General features: G+C 44.3%; 1 pseudogene; it reads left to right on the top strand.

Moving 5' to 3' along the window:
* Positions 1-10,453: 10,453 nt before the first annotated feature.
* Positions 10,454-10,572, top strand: LOC126238041 (5S ribosomal RNA; annotated as a pseudogene).
* The last annotated feature ends 8,233 nt before the right edge of the window (positions 10,573-18,805 follow it).

Raw genomic sequence — 18,805 nt, 5'->3', positions numbered from 1 at the left:
CGACCCGTGGCTCTACCCTTAATTCGATCCCTGCGAAACCCTACATTTCAGCAGGGTAATGCACGACCGCATGTTGCAGGTCCTGTACGGGCCTTTCTGGATACATAAAATGATCGACTGCTGCCCTGGCCAGCACATTCTCCACAGACCTCTCACCAATTGAAAACGTCTGGTCAATGGTGGCCGAGCAACTGCCTCGCCACAATACGCCAGTCAGTACTCTTGATGAACTGTGGTATCGTGTTGAAGCTGCATGGGCATCTGTGCCTGTACACGCCATCCAAGCTCCGTTTGACTCAATGCCCAGGCGTATCAAGGCCGTTATTACGGCCAAAGGTGGTTCTTCTGGGTATTGTTTTCTCAAGATCTTTGCACCCGAATTGCGCGAAAATGTAATCACATGGCAGTTCTAGTATAATATATTTGTCCAATGAATACCCGTTTATCATCTGCATTTCTTCTTGGTGTAGCAATTTTAACGGCCAGTGGTGTAAAATCCAGGTCTGTTGTTATTTGAGTTTATACAATATTGTACAAAACATAAGGAAGACGGTACCATCCTCGTAATGTGTCACTGTCATAACACAGCTCGATGAAATGTAGACTGTACACTGAAAAAACTGCTACAGTACTTTTATTCAAAGAAAATAATTATACTGAAGGCACCGCAGTTCGTGGCTGTCCCTCGGACATAACAAAATCGGGACACTGTTCTTAACAGGGTGTGATCATTCGGACGGTCGTGCATTCTCTGCCACGTGCTCCAACGCTGACTACAACGTTGGTACGGAGTTGCTGTGGGAGGGCGTTTTATTCCTCCACCAGAACGGTTGACAACTGATGTATGGTCGTTGGTGCATGTGGATGTGCTGCAGTACATCTCTCCAACGCATTCCTCACGCGCTCATTGAGATTTAAGTCCATTCGGCGAAAATCCTCTCGTTCCAAAGAATTTCTCCACCTGCCCTGTTCGATGCGTCACGCACTTGCATCTATAAAAATAATGTACGCCCATGGTAGCTGAGTGTGGTCAGCGCGACGGAATGTCATACCCAACGGCCCGGGTTCGATTCCAGGCTGTCTCGGAGATTTTCTCCTCTCAGGGACTGCGTGTTGTGTTGTCCTTGTCATCATCATTTCATCCCCCATCGACACGCAATTCGCCGATGAGGCGTCAACTCGAAAGACTTGCACCAGGCGACCGGTCTACCCGTCGGCATTTCCATCTATAAAAATGAAGTCCGGGACGAAAGCATTCCTGAAAAGATGCACACATAGAATGTGTACAGCATTACAATAACGTTGACCGGTGACTACACCGTGTTCAGAGATTTGTAAGTCAGTGTGCACGTGCAATATTATGCTTCCCCACACCATAACATCTGGACCATCAAAACTTTCATGTTTGACAATGCCGGACGTAACCTCATATGGCGAGAGGTTGGAACACATAAAGCACCCAGGAACACTGTCGAAGATGATCGTTTTGACGGACCAAGTTGCAGAGCATGTATTGCCGTCCGTGGCGCCGGCCGGAGTGGCCGAGCGGTTCTAGGCGCTACAGTCTGGAGCCGCGCGGCCGCTACGGTCGCAGGTTCGAATCCTGCCTCGGGCATGGATGTGTGTGATGTCCTTAGGTTATTTAGGTTTAAGTAGTTCTGAGTTCTAGGGGGCTGATGACCTCAGCAGTTAAGTCCCATAGTGCTCGGAGCCATTTGAACCGTCCGTGGCGATCACTCATCCTGCTAAGAACCATGACGGGCGTTTTGAATTGTCCAGGAGAGCATCATGAATCACGGTGATTTCAGCGTAATTATTGTCTTTGAATGAAACTGTCACTTCTCCTCTGCTCGTCGGTTGTTTCTTTCAGTTACACTATGTGATCAAAAGTATCCGAACACCTGGCAGAAAATGGCTTACAAGTTCTTGGCGCCCTCCATCGGCAATGCTGAAATTCACTATGGTGTTGGGCCACCCGTAACCTTGATGACAGCTTCCACTCTCGCAGGCATACGTTCAATAAGGTGCTGGAAGGTTTCTTGGTGAATGGCAACCCATTCCTCACGGAGTGCTGCACTGAGGAGAGATATCGATGTGTGTCGGTGAGGCCTGGCACTAAGTCGGCGTTCCAAAACGTCCCAAAGGTGTTATATAGGATTCAGGTCAGGACTCTGTGTAGGCCAGTCCACTACACGGATGTTGTTGTCGTGCAATCACTCCGCCACATGCCGTGAATTATGAACAGGTGCTCAATCGTGTTGAAAGGTGCAGTCGCCATCACCGAATTGCTCTTCAACAGTGGGAAGCAAGAAGCTGCTTAAAACGTCAATGTAGGCCTTTGCTGTGATAGTGCCACGCAAAACAACAAGGAGTGCAAGCCCCCTCCATGGAAAACACGACTACACCATAACACTACCACCTCCGAATTTTACTGTTGGCACTCTATACAATGGCAGATGACGTTCACCGAGCATTCGCCATACCCATAGCCTGCAATCGGATTGCCACATTGTGTACCGTGATTCGTCACTCCACACAACGTTTTTCCACTGTTCAATCGTCCAATGTTCACGCTCCTTACACAAGCGAGGCGTCGCTTATGAGCAGCCGCTCGACCATGAAATCCAAGTTTTCTCACCTCCCGCCTAACTGTTATAGTACTTGTAGGGGATCATGATGCAGTTTGGAATTCCTGTGTGATTGTCTGGGTAGATGTCTGCCTAGTACATATTACGACCCTCTTCAACTGTCGGCGGTCTCTGTCAGTCAACAGCAAATCAATTCCTGCGGATATCCCTTTTTGATCACCTCGTGACTCCGCGCTCGGCACTCAGCGACTCTGTCGCTGCAGTGGTCAAGAAGATTTTTGTACACCGCCGTAAACTGTCAAATGCTCCTGCTATGTTTACTCTGCTTGCAAATCTTAAGTGCGATATATACTGAAGCGCCAAAGAAGCTAGTATAGGCATGCGTATTCGAATACAGAAAACTGGAAGAATACAGATTTGCGGTCGACAACGCTTATATAAGATAGCAAGTGTGTGGTTCGGTTGTTTGATCGGTTACTACTGCTTCAATGGCAGGTTATCAAGATTTAAGTGAGTTTGAACGCGATGTTACAGTTTGCGCACGAGCGATGGGACACAGCAGCTCCGAGGCAGCGTTGAAGAGGGGATTTTCCCGTACGGCCATTACACGAGTGTACCGCGGATATCGGAAATCCGGTAAAACGTCTGAGGCCGGAAAAAGATCCTGTAAGAATAGGACCAACGACGGCTGTAGAGAATGGTTCAACGTGACAGAAGTGCAACCCTTCCGCAAATTGCTGCAGATTTCAATGCTGGGCCACCAGCAAGTGTCAGCGTGCGAACCATTTATTTATTGTTCCGTGGGACCAAATTAAGGAGAAGTCTCCATGGTCATGGAACTGAGTCAATACATGGAATTATAGCACGATAGTAGAAACAGATAAAATGACATATAAGTAACATATTCAGGCGACAATTCGTAAGTTTAAAAAAAGAAAATCAACAATTTAACACTGGAATTTGCTTAATTTTTCAGCTCTTCCAGGAGCTCCTCGACAGAATAGAAGGAATGAGCCGTGAGGAAACTCTTCAGTTTAGACTTAAAAGTGTTTGGGCTACTGCTAAGATTTTTGAGTTCTTGTGGTAGCTTATTAAAAATGAATGCAGCAGAATGCTGCACTCCTTTCTGCACAAGAGTCAAGGAAGTTCATTCCACATGCTGATTTGATTTCTGCCTAGTATTAACTGAGTGAAAGCTGGTAACTCTTGGGAATAGGCTAATATTGCTAACAACAAACGACATTAAAGAAAATATATACTGTGAGGGCAATGTCAGAATTCCCAGACTATTGAATAGGGGTCGACAAGATGTTCTCGAACTTACACCACATATAGCTCGAACAGCCCGTTTTTGAGCCAAAAATACCCTTTTTGAATCAGAAGAATTACCCCAAAAAATAATACCATATGACAGAAGCGTATGAAAATATGCGAAGGAGACTACTTTTCGTGTTGAACTGTCACTTATTTCAGATACTGTTCTAATGGTAAATAAAGCAGCATTTAGTTTCTGAACAAGATCCTGAACATGGGCTTTCCACAACAGCTTACTATCTATCCGAACGTCTAGGAACTTGAACTGTTCCGTCTCGCTTATAATATGCCCATTCTGTCTGATCAAAATATCGGTTCTTGTTGAATTTTGAGTTAGAAACTGTAAAAACTGAGTCTTACTGTGATTCAGCATCAAATTATTTTCCACAGCCCACGAACTTATTTCATGAACTACATTATTTGATACTGTTTCAATATTACACACAAGATCCTTCACTACCAAGCTGGTGTCATCAGCAAACAGAAATATTTTTGAATCACCTGTAATACTAGAAGGCATATCATTTATATAAATAAGAAACAGCAGTGGCCCCAGCACCGACCCTTGGGGAACACCCCACTTAACAGTGCCCCATTGGGACTGAACATCACTACCACTCTCAATATTGCGGAGGATTACCTTCTGCTTTCTGTTCTTAAAGTAAGAGGCGAACCAATTGTAAGCTACTCCCCTTACCCCATAATGGTCCAAATTCTGCAGTAATATTTTGTGGTCAACACAGTCAAAAGCCTTCGTTAAATCAAAGAAAACACCTACAGTTGGAAACCTTTTATTTAATCCGTCCAAAACCTCACAGAGGAAAAAGAATATAGCATTTTCAGTTGTTAAACCATTTCTAAAACCAAACTGTACATTTGACAGCAAATTATGTGAATTTAAATGCTCCAGTAACCTTGTATATACAACCCTCTCAATAACTTTAGCAAACACCGATGGCATAGAAATAGGTCTATAATCGTCAACATTATCCGTGTCTCCCTTTTATAAAGTGGCTTCACTACCAAGTACTTTAATTGGTCTGGAAACCGACCACTCCTAAAGGAAAAGTTACAGATATGGCTTAGTACTGGGCTAACATACATAGAACAATACTTCAGTATTCTGCTAGATACCCCGTCATATCCATGAGAGTTCTTGGTCTTTAGTGATTTAATTATTAACTCAATCTCCCTCTTGTCAGTATCATGGAGGAGCATTTCAGGTAACAGTCGCTGAACACTTTTTTCTACGAGCGCTATATGATTCCATTCAACGAAACATCATCGATATGGGCTTTGGGAGCCGAAGGTACACTCTGAAACGCCCCCTTAGAAAAATTTATGAATTACTGTGCTGATAAACCTCTTACGTTATTTTATTTTCAAACAGCTGAGCAGAACTGAACGTACTCAGACGTTTCTCTCTTTACTTATTCTGATCAACACTAAACTGACACACAATATTTTTTTTTTGCCCAACGCAATCTGACTTTCAATAATCCATACAAAAGAATGACCCTGACTAACAATAACCTATACTTTTCAAGGATCACTTAGGCCGGTATTACACTATCAAATTTCTTTGTCCAATATCTTTGTCCAATATCTTTGTCAAAGATATTTGATAGTGTAATAGGGATCTTTGACAAATGTCGTCCAATATTTGATCAAATCTAGGCCGAGGCTGTATATTTGATCAAAGAAATCGCTTGTCTTCTGTTCACTGCAATGCGATATGTTACCACGCGGAGCGCTAGCATCGCTGCAGCGTTCTGTCGTCTGTAGTGTTTTTATAACCATTGCCGGTAAATACAATTGATGTGTGCCGACAACCACAGAATTAATAGAGATGTCTGAAGCTGATGAGGCGCTTTACAACGTGAGGCACCCTGAATACAAAAATAGATTAAGAAGATTGGAGACCTAACCTGACCTAACCTAAACTAACCTAACATAACCCTCTCCTGTAGCAAGGAATCGGAGTGTTATAGTGAGCCTGTCTTCTGAAGATGTAGCAGTTCTTAAGTGAAAATTGTGCTTTGTGATATGAGGATACACTTCATTGAGCAACATACAGAAATGTATGCTCATCCATTCTTAAGAAATTGATGTACGACTTGACGTCTTCCACTGTAAGCTCACGTAACAAGTTTTGTTGAATGCTTTTATCGTGTCGTCGTAAAACCCACGGCTTCACCCAGATTAGATTAGTTTTTCGTTCCATAGATCCGTGCTGAGGAGATCCTCGTGGATGTGGAACATGTCGATTTTTTTTAAGCTGAAATAAAAATACTAATAGTATGAATAAATACATCATTTGTTTCTATTAAAAATTTCGCCAATGGAGTAGAAGGAGTTGGCCAGTAGTAAGTCTTTCAGGCTCCTTTTAAACTGATAAACTGATCTTTATTTCTAACTAAATTTTTTATGTTTCCTGGCAAATTATTGAAGATGAATGTTCCTGAGTAGTGGACCCCTTTTTGAACTAAAGTAAGTGCTTTTAAGTCCTTGTGCAGATCATTTTTGTTCCTGGTATTGTATGTATGAACTGAGTTGTTTGTTGGAAAAAGAGATATATTATTTACGACAAATTTTATTAAGAAGTAAATATACTGAGAGGCAGTAGTTAGTATACCCAGTTCTTTGAAGAGGTTTCTGCAGGAGGTCCGTGAATTTACTCCACAAATAATACGTATTACACGCTTTTGGACCTTGAAAACTTTTGTTTGACTTCAAGATTTACCCCAAAATATTATCCCATATGACATTATGGAATGAAAGTATGCAAGCTTTTCCATTTTTATGTTGCCTATGTCTGCTAACACTCGAATTGCAAATACAGATTTGTTAAGGCGTTTCTGCAGTTCTGTGGTGTGCTCCTCCCAACTGAATTTATTATCAAGTTGTAATCCCAGGACTTTTAAGACTGTCAACCTCGTTTGTATGGTTCCATTTTTTCCCCCCACTTCTTTTCCGCATGAGCACACAATGCAATTGGAGTACGTAGAACTGGTGCGGTTAATAACAAGTTGTTGTCAGCCATCTTGAACTTTGACGAAAAATTTGATGACAGTGTAATACCCCTTGTAGCGCTACGTCAAAGATCTTTGTCAAATATATTGGACGGAATATTGGATCGCATCTTTGATCAAATCTTTGACAAAGAAATTTGATAGTGTAATACCGGCCTTACCTCATAAAAATCTTCATTACTCGAACTACTGCAATACAGCGAGTGCCAATACTGCCAGTTAAATAAAAGATTCTAACTACTGAAGGCACTAACTACTGATAGGCATACTTAGCAAACATAAGATTTTGATAGAGAACAAACAATGTATTTACCTTAATAATATTCAAAAGTCATCATGTATCAGTTCATGATATACAGCTGGCAGCTGGCAGCTTTCCCTAAAAGTAGATAAATGTAATATAATGCGCATACATAGGGGCAGAAATCCATTCCAGTACGATTATGCCATAGGTGGTAAATCATTGGAAGCGGTAACGACCGTAAAATACTTAGGAGTTACTATCCGGAGCGATCTGAAGTGGAATGATCACATAAAACAAATAGTGGGAAAAGCAGGCGCCAGGTTGAGATTCATAGGAAGAATTCTAAGAAAATGTGACTCATCGACGAAAGAAGTAGCTTACAAAACGCTTGTTCGTCCGATTCTTGAGTATTGCTCATCAGTATGGGACCCTTACCAGGTTGGATTGATAGAAGAGATAGACATGATCCAGCGAAAAGCAGCGCGATTCGTCATGGGGACATTTAGTCAGCGCGAGAGCGTTACGGAGATGCTGAACAAGCTCCAGTGGCGGACACTTCAAGAAAGGCGTTACGCAATACGGAGAGGTTTATTATCGAAATTACGAGAGAGCACATTCCGGGAAGAGATGGGCAACATATTACTACCGCCCACATATATCTCGCGTAATGATCACAACGAAAAGATCCGAGAAATTAGAGCAAATACGGAGACTTACAAGCAGTCGTTCTTCCCACGCACAATTCGTGAATGGAACAGGGAAGGGGGGATCAGATAGTGGTACAACAAGTACCCTCCGCCACACACCGTAAGGTGGCTCGCGGAGTATAGATGTAGATGTAGTTTACTCTTTCTGATGGACACACGTCCAGATCGTCCGCTCTCAAAATTCTGCCATCACTCTCTCCACATCCACCACTGCTGGCGGCTCACCTCCAACTGCACGTCGCTACTCGCTGTTCACATCCAACTGCCCAACACAACAATAGCGAATATTACAACAATGCGAACCAGGCACAGACTGCACACAGCACAGCCAGCGATTTTCATACAGAGCGCTACGTGACGTTACCAACATAAAAACCTAAACAGCCTACTTACAAGTCGTGTAATGTTGACGACTGCACGACACAAAGCTTTACGCCTCGCCGGGGCGCGTCAACACCGACAGTGGACTGTTGAATGGTTCAAATGGCTCTAAGCACTATGGGACTTAGCATCTAAGGTCATCAGACCTAGAACTACTTAAACCTAACTAATCTAAGGACATCACACACATCTACGCCCAAGGCAGGATTCGAACCGGCGACCGTAGCAGCAGCGCGATTCGGGACTGAAGCGCCTAGAACCGCTCGGCCACACCGGCCGGCAGTGGACTGCTGATGACTGGAAACGTGTTGCCTGGTCTAACGAATCTCTATTCAATTTGTATCGAGCAGATGGACGTGTACAGTATGGAGACAACCTCATGAATCCATGGACCCTGCATGTTAACAGGGGACTGTTCAAGCTGGTGGACGCTCTGTAATGTTGTGGGGCGTATGCAGTTGGAGTTATATGGGATCTCTGATACGTCTAGATACGACTCTTGACAGGTGGCACATACGTAAGCATCCTGTCTGATCACCTACATCCATTCATGTCCATTGTGCATTCTGACGGACTTGGGCAATTCCAGTAGGACACTACGACACCCCTTACGTCCAGAATTGCTACAGAGTGTTTCCAGGAACACTCTTCTGAGTTTAAACACTTCCGCTGGCCACAAAACTGTTCAGACATGAACATTATTGAGCATATCTGGGATGCGTTGCAAGGTGCTGTTCAGAAGAGATCTCCACCCCCTCATACTCTGACGGATTTATGGACAGCTCTGCAGGATTCATGGTGTCAGTTCCCTCTAGCGCTACCTCAGACATTAGTCGAGTCAATACCATGTCGTGTTGCGGCACTTATGCGTGCTCGCGGGGGCCCTACACGATATTAGGCAGGTTTCTTTTGCTCTTCAGTATAGATAAAGTACCATAACCTTACAAGTAGTATGTGGAAATGAATGGAAGTGTGGGAGTATGTTGTCTTAGTCGTGCCCAGAAAGCTGGAAGTCACACTGTGTGAGGTCAGCGTGACTGTTGTGCCTAATGGGGCTGGCCTAGCAACATGAGGCAGTTCAGCAAACGGGAAGAGGCAGAGTATATCAAACAGTGAGCAGTTACGGTGCACTGTTCTTCATTACAACATAGCCCGGAGGCAACATTTGGATGACTTCACGCATGGATGAGTCATCGGGAGACTGGAAGAATGATGACGAAATGTGCACTTCTGGCATGGGAGCAGATGCAGTCTGAGTAGTAAGTCTGACGTACCATCATACGGTGGCCGAGCGGTTCTAGGCGCTTCAGTCTGGAACTGCGCGACCGCTACAGTCGCAGGTTCGAATCCTGCCTCCGGCAGGGAAGTGTATGATGTCCTTAGGTTAGTTAGGTTTAAGTAGTTCTAAGTTCTAGGGGACTGATGACCTCAGATGTTAATGTTAAGTCCCATAGTGCTCAGAGCCATTTGAACCATATGAACCATCATACGGCGAAAGGTGGGAACACCTACAGCAATGAGGAACATTGTCGAACATGTCGTTTTGGTAGTCCATGTGTAATGATATGGGGAGGCATAATGTTGCATAGGCGTACCTCCAAATCTTTGAACACGGTACACTCACCTGTCAAGGTTACTGTGACACTCTAGTCCGTCTTTTCAAGGTCGCATTCGGCCCTGACTTCGTTTTTATGGATCAAAATGAGCGACCGCATCGAACAGCGCGTGTGGAGGAGCTTTTGGAACGGGGAGATTTCTGCGAATGGACTGTCCTGCCTGATCCCCCGATTTAAATCCCGTCGAGCAAGTGTGGGAAGCGTTGGTGAAATGTATTGCGGCGCATTCATATGCACCAACGACCATACAGCAGTTGTGAACCACGGTGGTGGGGGAACATAAATCCGCAATACAAGAAAGACTTGCCAACTTTGTGGCCAGCAAGCGAGCACATTTCAAATCATGCACTGTGTCCGTGGTGATTACATGCCTTGTTAAGAACCATGTCCCGCATTTGTAACATTCAGGGGGACCATCACGGATCGCGGTGACTTGAGTGTAATTATTGTCATTGAATGAAAGTAACATTTCTGTTCGTATTTCTTTCAGTTGTCTTCTGACCTGTACTTTACTGTAGCAGTTCTTTTGATGTATGGTCCAAGTATCATCGCGCTATATTACTTGGGCAATACCAGTGGCCTTGCCGCATGGATAACACCGGTTCCCGTCAGATAACCGAAGTTAAGCGCTGTCGGGCTTGGCTAGTACTTGGATGGGTCACTACCCGGGTCAATCCAGTGCCGTTGGCAAGCGGGGTGCTCTCAGTCTTGTGGGGCCAATTGAGGAGATACTTGACTGAGAAGTAGCGGCACCGGTCACGAAATCTGACAACGGCCGGGAGAGCGGTGTGCTAACCACATGCCTCTCCATATCCGCATCCGGTGAAGCCTAAGGGCAGAGGATGACGCGGCGGCCGGTTGGTACCACTGGGCCTTCATAGTCTGTTAGGACGGTGTTTGTTTGGTTTACGTTATTTCGCAATGTCACGTCATGCGTAAGTTACTTTAAACCTTAACTTCTGCACTCCATAGCATCAATAATGCCATTGCGTATTTGTTCTCTTCTTTTAACTATTCGAATCATTTATTTATGCTCTGGTGGGCGATTTGCGCGTTTAAATAACCTCGGGGTATGACCATGCGGTGCATTTGGCCAGCGGTCGTCTCACGGTAGTGCTGGCAGCAGTCCACATACGCAGAGGTGTGTTGGTGCATGTCAGACTACGGAGCAGCGAGTAAGTGTTCAGACGTTTTCAGACGTGCTAATGGTGACTGTGTGTTGAAAATGGCTCAAAGAACACATATTGATGACGTTATGAGGGGTAGAATACTAGGGTGACTGGAGGCTGGTCAAACATAGCAGGTCGTAGCATGGGCTCTCCGTGTGCCACAAAGTGTGATCTCAAGATTATGGCAACGATTCCAGCAGACAGGAAATGTGTCCAGGCGCTGCAGTGCTGCACGTCCACAGTGTACAACGCCACAAGAAGACCGATATCTCAGCATCAGTTCCCGCCAGTGCCCGCAGACGGCCACGGAGTACTGCAGGTAGCCTTGCTCGGGACCTTACCGCAGCCACTGGAACAGTTGTCTCCAGACACACAGTCTACAGACGACTGAACAGACATGGTTTACTCGCCTGGAGATCTGCAAGATGCATTCCACTGAGACCTGGTCACAGGAGAGCCCATAAAGCCTGGTGCCAAGAACACAGTACATGGTCATTGGAGCAGTAGTCCCAGGTTATGTTCACAGACGAGTCCAGGTATAGTCTGAACAGTGATTCTCGCTTGGGTTTCATCTGGCGTGGACCAGGAACCAGATACCAACCCCTTAATGTCCTTGAAAGGGACCTGTATGGAGGTCGTGGTTTTATGGTGTGGGATGGGATCATGATTGGTGCACGTGCACCCCTGTATGTCTTTGACAGAGGAACTGTAGCAGGTCAGGTGTATCGAGACGTCATTTTGCACCAGTATGTCAGCCTTTTCAGGAGTGCAGTGGGTTCCACCTTCCTCCTGATGGTTGATAACGCACGGCCCCACCGAGCCTGCCTGTTCTCCAGACCTAAACCCTATCGAGCACGTCTGGGATGCTCTCGGTCGACGTATCGCTGCACTTCTTCAAACCCCTAAGACACTTCAGGAGCTCCGACAGGCAGTGGTGCAAGAATGGGAGGCTATACCCAAGCAGCTGCTCGACCACCTGACCAACGTATGCCAACACGTTGTGCGGCCTGTGTACGTGTGCATGGCGATCATATCCCATATTAATGTCGGGTTACATGCGCAGGATTGGTTGGTTGTTTGGGGAAGGAGACCAGACACATGCGGAGGAAACAGTGGCGTTTTGTAGCACATGTGTTTCGGGACAGTTTTCTCAACTTATCACCAACACCATGGACTTACAGATCTGTGTCGTGTATGTTCCCTATGTGCCTATACTATAGCGCCAGTTTTGTGTAGTGCCACGTTGTGTGGCACCACATTCTGCAATATCCTTAATTTATGAGCATGAGTGTATATATGGAAGACCGGGACGGAGTGGAATACTGCGACAGAGCGGTCTCAGTGGTCTAATTTGGTGTACAGGCGCTAGAGTGCGCTCAGACACACAAGTGTTTACCAAAACTATGTCTGTTACGGTTTGGTATGCTTGTAACTGTTGTCGCGCTCTAGTTACGTAGTCTGCCTGTAAAAGTGAGCTAATTCGCTGTTGTCTTATAACTTTCCGGATTAATGTAAGTCTGTCATATTTCTTTTCTTCACAGTCAACGTTAGGTCCACCTAAATCAGCATGTTCATAGTAATCCCGGATCTACGATATTTCCGAACCGGGGTAAATTTGATAGTGGCGCCCTCCCCCTCGTGCGAATAACATGTAAGACATGTTATTCGGTCTTAAGTATACCAAAGTGCAGTGCCACCCCTCTTCACATAGCATTTTTATATCGTACGTCACTGTGTTTCGCTCTGTGAAATTCAAACTTTGTATTTTGCAACAGAAGCTATCAAACCTATCTTCAGGACAGTGGAAATTAAAATGTCCAGTGGTGCCTCTCCTGCTCCCAGTCGGCTGGTATGACATCCCACCCCTCTTAAAAAAAAAACTCACAATTATTAATGGGTGCGATTATTTGTGACCTGGAGAATAAAAACTCTTCAGAAAATTTGCACTCTTTATTGCCTAGTAGCTAATAACTTTCTCTTTTGTGTGACATAAAATTAAGTATAGAAAACATAAAACCATTAAAGACAAGAGACAAACGAGACCGTACACATTTCTTCAATCTTTAGATCCCAGCATTTTTTGTCTCTAATCTTGCGAAAGCTGTACACCGAGTTGCTTTCCTTTCTGCAAAAGAATCTATTACCTCATCAAAGTTCGTCAAACATTTTGTTACATGAAAAATCGAAATGTCGTAGTCTAATACTGAAAAAGCTCGTACCCAAGGCTGGCGTGGTTTCTCGACTTGATTATGTCTATTTTGTCACTGTCTGCTAGATGAAGCGAAATAGGTCTATCTAATATTGCAACAGTTGTAAAACACGCCAAATAAGCGAGACGGTTTTGGCACATTTACGTAAATAACACGACAGAATATAATTCACGACGTACCGATGTCAAATGCCCATTAGGCCTCTATAAGCAAAACGTTTTATGTTAGAAAATAGTTTCATATTTCATTCACACGCTCCTGTTTCTCAAGAATGAGATCGAAAAGTAGCAGTAGAAATTTTTATATAAATTTGGAATCGTCATACTCTTCCATATAATTCGTGTGATGTCCGCATTTCTACTCCTTCCTTGTTCTAACAATCTTGTCATCGCTAATTCTGTAACTATTCCTGCCATTCTCAAAACTTATTCTCCGATTAACTTCACTAATCCTGCCAGAATCACCGGTATATTTATCCGGCGTTTATTCTCAGGTCAGGCGTTATTACGTGTTCGTACAACGCGTTTTCCGCGCTATTCCAGCAATAAACGTAAGAGGCTGCTAACCAGGGACTGCACAGCTGGCACTTAGTAGTGTAGCGTTCCGGCAAAAATTTGCTGTCAGAGTTTCGTTTTCTTGGATACACCGAGAAGATATATGTAATCGTTCTTACCTGTTATTCCTGTTAGTCTTTATCTCTTTCTGGTAGTACTAATCTATAGATTTTGCTTATAATTATACCAATGCTGATCATTCGTACACCAAGTCAACCACATAAACAAGCAGCGATTCGCGTTCACCCGTTCGGGTTTATTCAGCTAAGCTCTTATAGCCCAGTCCCCTTTTGTCTGCGGAAAAGTTTTTTATTTCTAGATACGAAGGGAATTCTCCTGGCAGAGACTTCACGTACACTATGCACGCATCGAAAAATCGACTTATAATGTGTTCAAAAATAAACTGGGGTGCGTTTCAAAACCATATTAAAATCGATAGACCAACGTGCGCTGAATGCTAGGCGCTTTGTGAAGCAAGGCATTTTCCTTCAAGAATATGAATTTGGCGCACCCTGAAATTGTCGCCCGGGGCAGGAACTCCGGTTTGTCCCCCCCCCCCCCCCCCCCCGCCCTACTCTCTCCGAGATCCGCGCCTGGTTCTGATTTATTTTTGTGTACAATGCAGTTGGAAAAAAAAAGTGTATGGACTTACTGAATATATTGTCCACAGGTATGTGTTTGGGACGGAGTGATCTACTGGTATAGTCCGTTCCGCTCCGGTTGATTTTTATTTTTCATCTGACAAATTCTGCCGCATGTTCTGCCTTTCTTGTTTGCATGTAGTACGTCATTATATACATGAAACGGAGAGCAAAAATTGGTTCACGAAAAAAATTAAAATACTGTTGAATCGATAAGTAATAAAATAAAGACCCTCGAAAAAGCATCGAAACAATTTGTCGTGGCTCTGATTACCTTAAAAAGATACGTAAAAAGGATGAAAGGACAATCCCCTTTCAACAACTGAAAAAATCTCCGGAAAATATTATTTTTTTAATAAGCGCCAATAGCTACAACTTGTTAAATATCTTAAGGATCTGCAAAATCGACTTTTTGCTATACTATCGAGGAACTACGCTGATTCGCATCTCTCGCAAAATGAAACAGATGCCCGCATCCATTCAACATGAAACGGAAACGTCTGTAGGAGATTGGTTCTTTGATTTCCGACTCGCCACCCTCAGGAAGTGGGCTCAGAACTCAGGGGCCGGAGTAAATAGTGTCGACGATGAAACCCAGCTAACCCTAGTTTTCCTAAAAATTACTGATTTTTCTAAAAATGTTTTTCATCATCGAGACCTCCAAAATTTGCTCCAAACGTTAGGAGGGCCGTTCCGCCCCCATCTCCCCAAATAAAACAGACCGAATGTTGCACATGAATTGGCATGAATATAGCACATAATATACTACTGGCCATTAAAATTGCTACACCAAGAAGAAATGCAGATGATAAACGGATATTCATTGGACAAATATATTATACTAGAACTGACATGTGTTTACATTTTCACGCAATTTGGGTGCAAAGATCTTGAGAAAACAATACCCAGAACAACCACCTCTGGCCGTAATAACGGCCTTGATACGCCTGGACATTGAGTCAAACAGAGCTTGGATGGCGTGTACAGGTACAGCTGCCCATGCAGCTTCAACACGATACCACAGTTCATCAAGAGTAGTGACTGGCGTATTGTGACGACCCAGATGCTCGGCCACCATTGACTAGACGTTTTTAGTTGGTGAGAGATCTGGAGAATGTGCTGGCCAGGGCAGCAGTCGAACATTTTCTGTACCCAGAAAGGCCCGTACAGGACCTGCAACATGCGGTCGTGCATTATCCTGCTGAAGGGTAGGTTTCGCAGGGATCGAATGAAGGGTAGAGCCACGGGTCGTAACACATCTGAAATGTATTGTCCACTGTTCAAAGTACCGACAATGCGAACAAGAGGTGACCGAGACGTGTAACCAATGGCACCCCATACCATCACTTAGGGTGATACGCCAGTATGGCGACGACGAATACAAGCTTCCAATGTGCGTTCACCGCGATGTCGCCAAACACGGATGCGACCATCATGATGCTGTAAACAGAACCTGGATTCATCCCAAAAAATGACGTTTTGCCATTCGTGCACCCAGGTTCGTCGTTGAGTACACCATCGCGGCGCTCCTGTCTGTGATGCAGCGTCATGGGTAACCGCAGCCATGGTCTCCGAGCTGATAGTCCATGCTGCTACAAACGTCGTCGAACTGTTCGTGCAGATGGTTATTGTCTTGCAAATGTCCCCATCTGTTGACTCAGGGATCGAGACGTGGCTGCACGATCCGTTACAGCCATACGGATAAGATGCCTGTCATCTCGACTGCTAGTGATACGAGGCCGTTGGGATCCAGCACGGCGTTCCGTATTACCCTCCTGAACGCACCGATTCCCTATTCTGCTAACAGTCATTGGATCTCGACCTACGCGAGCAGCAATGTCACGATACGATAAACCGCTATCGCGATTGGCTACAACCCGACCTTTATCAAAGTCGGAAACGTGATGGTACGCATTTCTCCTCCTTACACGAGGCATCACAACAACGTTTCACCAGGCAACGCCGGTCAATTGCTGTTTGTGTATGAGAAATGGGTTGGAAACTTTCCTCATGTCAGCAAGTTGTAGGTGTCGCCCCCGGCGCCAACCTTGTGTGAATGCTCTGAAAAGCTAATCATTTGCATATCAGAGCATCTTCTTCCTGTCGGCTAAATTTCGCGTCTGTAACACGTCATCTTCGTGGTGTAGCAATTTTAATGGCCAGTAGTGTATTTTGACATAATTTCAAATGTGTTAGTGATAACTAAGCGTTGTGCTATTTAAGGGTGCAAAATCTACATATAATCTACACAAAAAGAAAAACTAATAATAATAACTAAAGAACATAGCCTGTGTACTATCATTTAGCCATCTGGCGGATAGATATTTGTGCATCCGGAATCCAGAGGGCACATGCTATTTGTCTGTTACACTATGCAGTATTGGTAGATCAAAAACTTTGTAATTTGAATTCCAGAAGTATTCCGTAGCAGTTCAGGAGGAATATTAGGAACAGAACAGAACGTGTCGAGACTGTAAAACAAGGTTTTCGTGGCCGCGCTTCTGCCCAGAAACCAAGATTTCGCGAGAGCGTTTGCAGGGTGATGCAGCTAAGCTGTTCTTCTCAGATATTTCGGGAACCGTTCAAGGTGTCGTAATTCTGTTCTCACCCAGATGAATTGCACCAAAGTGCTCACTAAATGACGTACCGTCTCTTTTACAGAGATATCGGTAACACTTTGCTTTTTCGAATGGTACTATAGTATTCAACAACACACTCTAAGATAAAAAAAAAAGACGCCCCAAGAAGGAATTTTTCCGAATGGATGTAAACTGGTACTCCCCGCTGTCCAGGGCGTCACCCAGACACGTCTTCTCTGGTCATCAGGGTTCATTTCGAAGCGGGTCGCAGCACTGAAGACAATGAGATTCTGGCCCTGATGACCAGCGATGACGTGTCTCGAGAAGCCCTAGACAGCGATGAGACCTCAGCCTGTCCGTCATCCACCATACGGCCCTACAACAAGGAGTGATGGTCTGGGATGACATCTGATTTCATAGCAGGGCGCCTTTGGTTGCCATCCGCGACTCCCGTACAGCACAGCGATATGTCAACGATATTGTACGACCGTTCTGTTGCTCTTCCTGTCAACGCATTCTGGACTTACATATAAACAAGATAATGTGAAAGGTCTCTGTTGGATTCCTTTCATGTTAATTTCTTAAAACTGTTGTCATTTACGGCAAACATTCCACTTCTAAATTTACTGTGGTGTTTCTGACTATCTGGGAGGAGACTGAGCAGTGGAATGTGTTACTTTTACACATAAACAAGAACGATCTGTCACACTACTGCACTTTAAAACAAAGTTTATATGTAATTCATGTCACACAGTCTCATTCGGAACCTACATCTGCTTTCTTTTATATGCTGTACATGATAAGATACTGTCATCCCCCTTCCCTTCTATGTGAAAGGATGAATGAGCAAATGTATTTCTAGTTGCATGCTTGATGGTAGCAGAGAAGCCTGTCTGCTAGGGAACAGTAGGACCAACGTCCGAACAGGTAGCTACGCTTTCTAAAAGCAAAGAGGTTTCTATTCTTAGTATGGTCCTGTCCGTCCCTTGTCATGTTGGTATAGGAAGCTGCCTCTCTGGTCACTTCCGTTTTGTATCTGGAAGCACCCTTGGTAGGAGCCCAGGTCAGTCTGTCCGCGGCGAGCGTCTGAAGTGGTAAGATCTCCGGCTAAGCGCGTGTCTGCTAAGTCCGTAGGACAATGGATTTCTTAAGATCAGCCTAACTGAAAATTTAATCACCTTTATTTCAGGTTTAGCTCTAAAATATCTCATGTTATCTTAAATTGCAATGCAGTCTAATTCGAGTGTGAAGTTCAGAATATATTCCGGTAGTTGCTTTGTCACTACTTTGTGAGTAAAGTGGAACCACGTGTTGATCAGTAACTCTAACTAGCATCATCAATCTTCAATGCGAATGTGCGTGAGATTATAACGTCTCGTCTTGAGAATATTTTTCAATATAGCAACTGTTCTTTATGTTCAACCCACGTAGGGTGTACTTTGTGCGACCAGTACCACGTGCTTATACAATTGTTTGACCCATCAGGTTAATAGTAAGACGATAGTAACCAGTTCGAGGTTTTTCTTTTGTAAATTGCTTTTCGATCTAATTTATTTTAATTATCAAAATATTGTGGAGTTACACTCTTTGTGTAAACCAAGTTTATCACGTGAAGCATGTGGTGTAATCATCAAAGAAGCCCTCAGCTATTCTTTTCGGGAAGATTTCACAGAGAGTTAGTATGAATTTAGTATACCAGTGTGTGGTAATTACATGACGGACAGGATTGCACTACGAACGTAACTTCTTAGGGTGAAAATTGAATCGGTT

The sequence above is a fragment of the Schistocerca nitens genome, chromosome 2 (genome assembly GCF_023898315.1).
Source record: "Schistocerca nitens isolate TAMUIC-IGC-003100 chromosome 2, iqSchNite1.1, whole genome shotgun sequence".
NCBI classification, from domain to species: Eukaryota; Metazoa; Arthropoda; class Insecta; order Orthoptera; family Acrididae; genus Schistocerca; species Schistocerca nitens.
The sequence above is the reverse complement of the archived record's forward strand: the minus strand, read 5'-3'. Positions and strand labels throughout refer to the sequence as shown.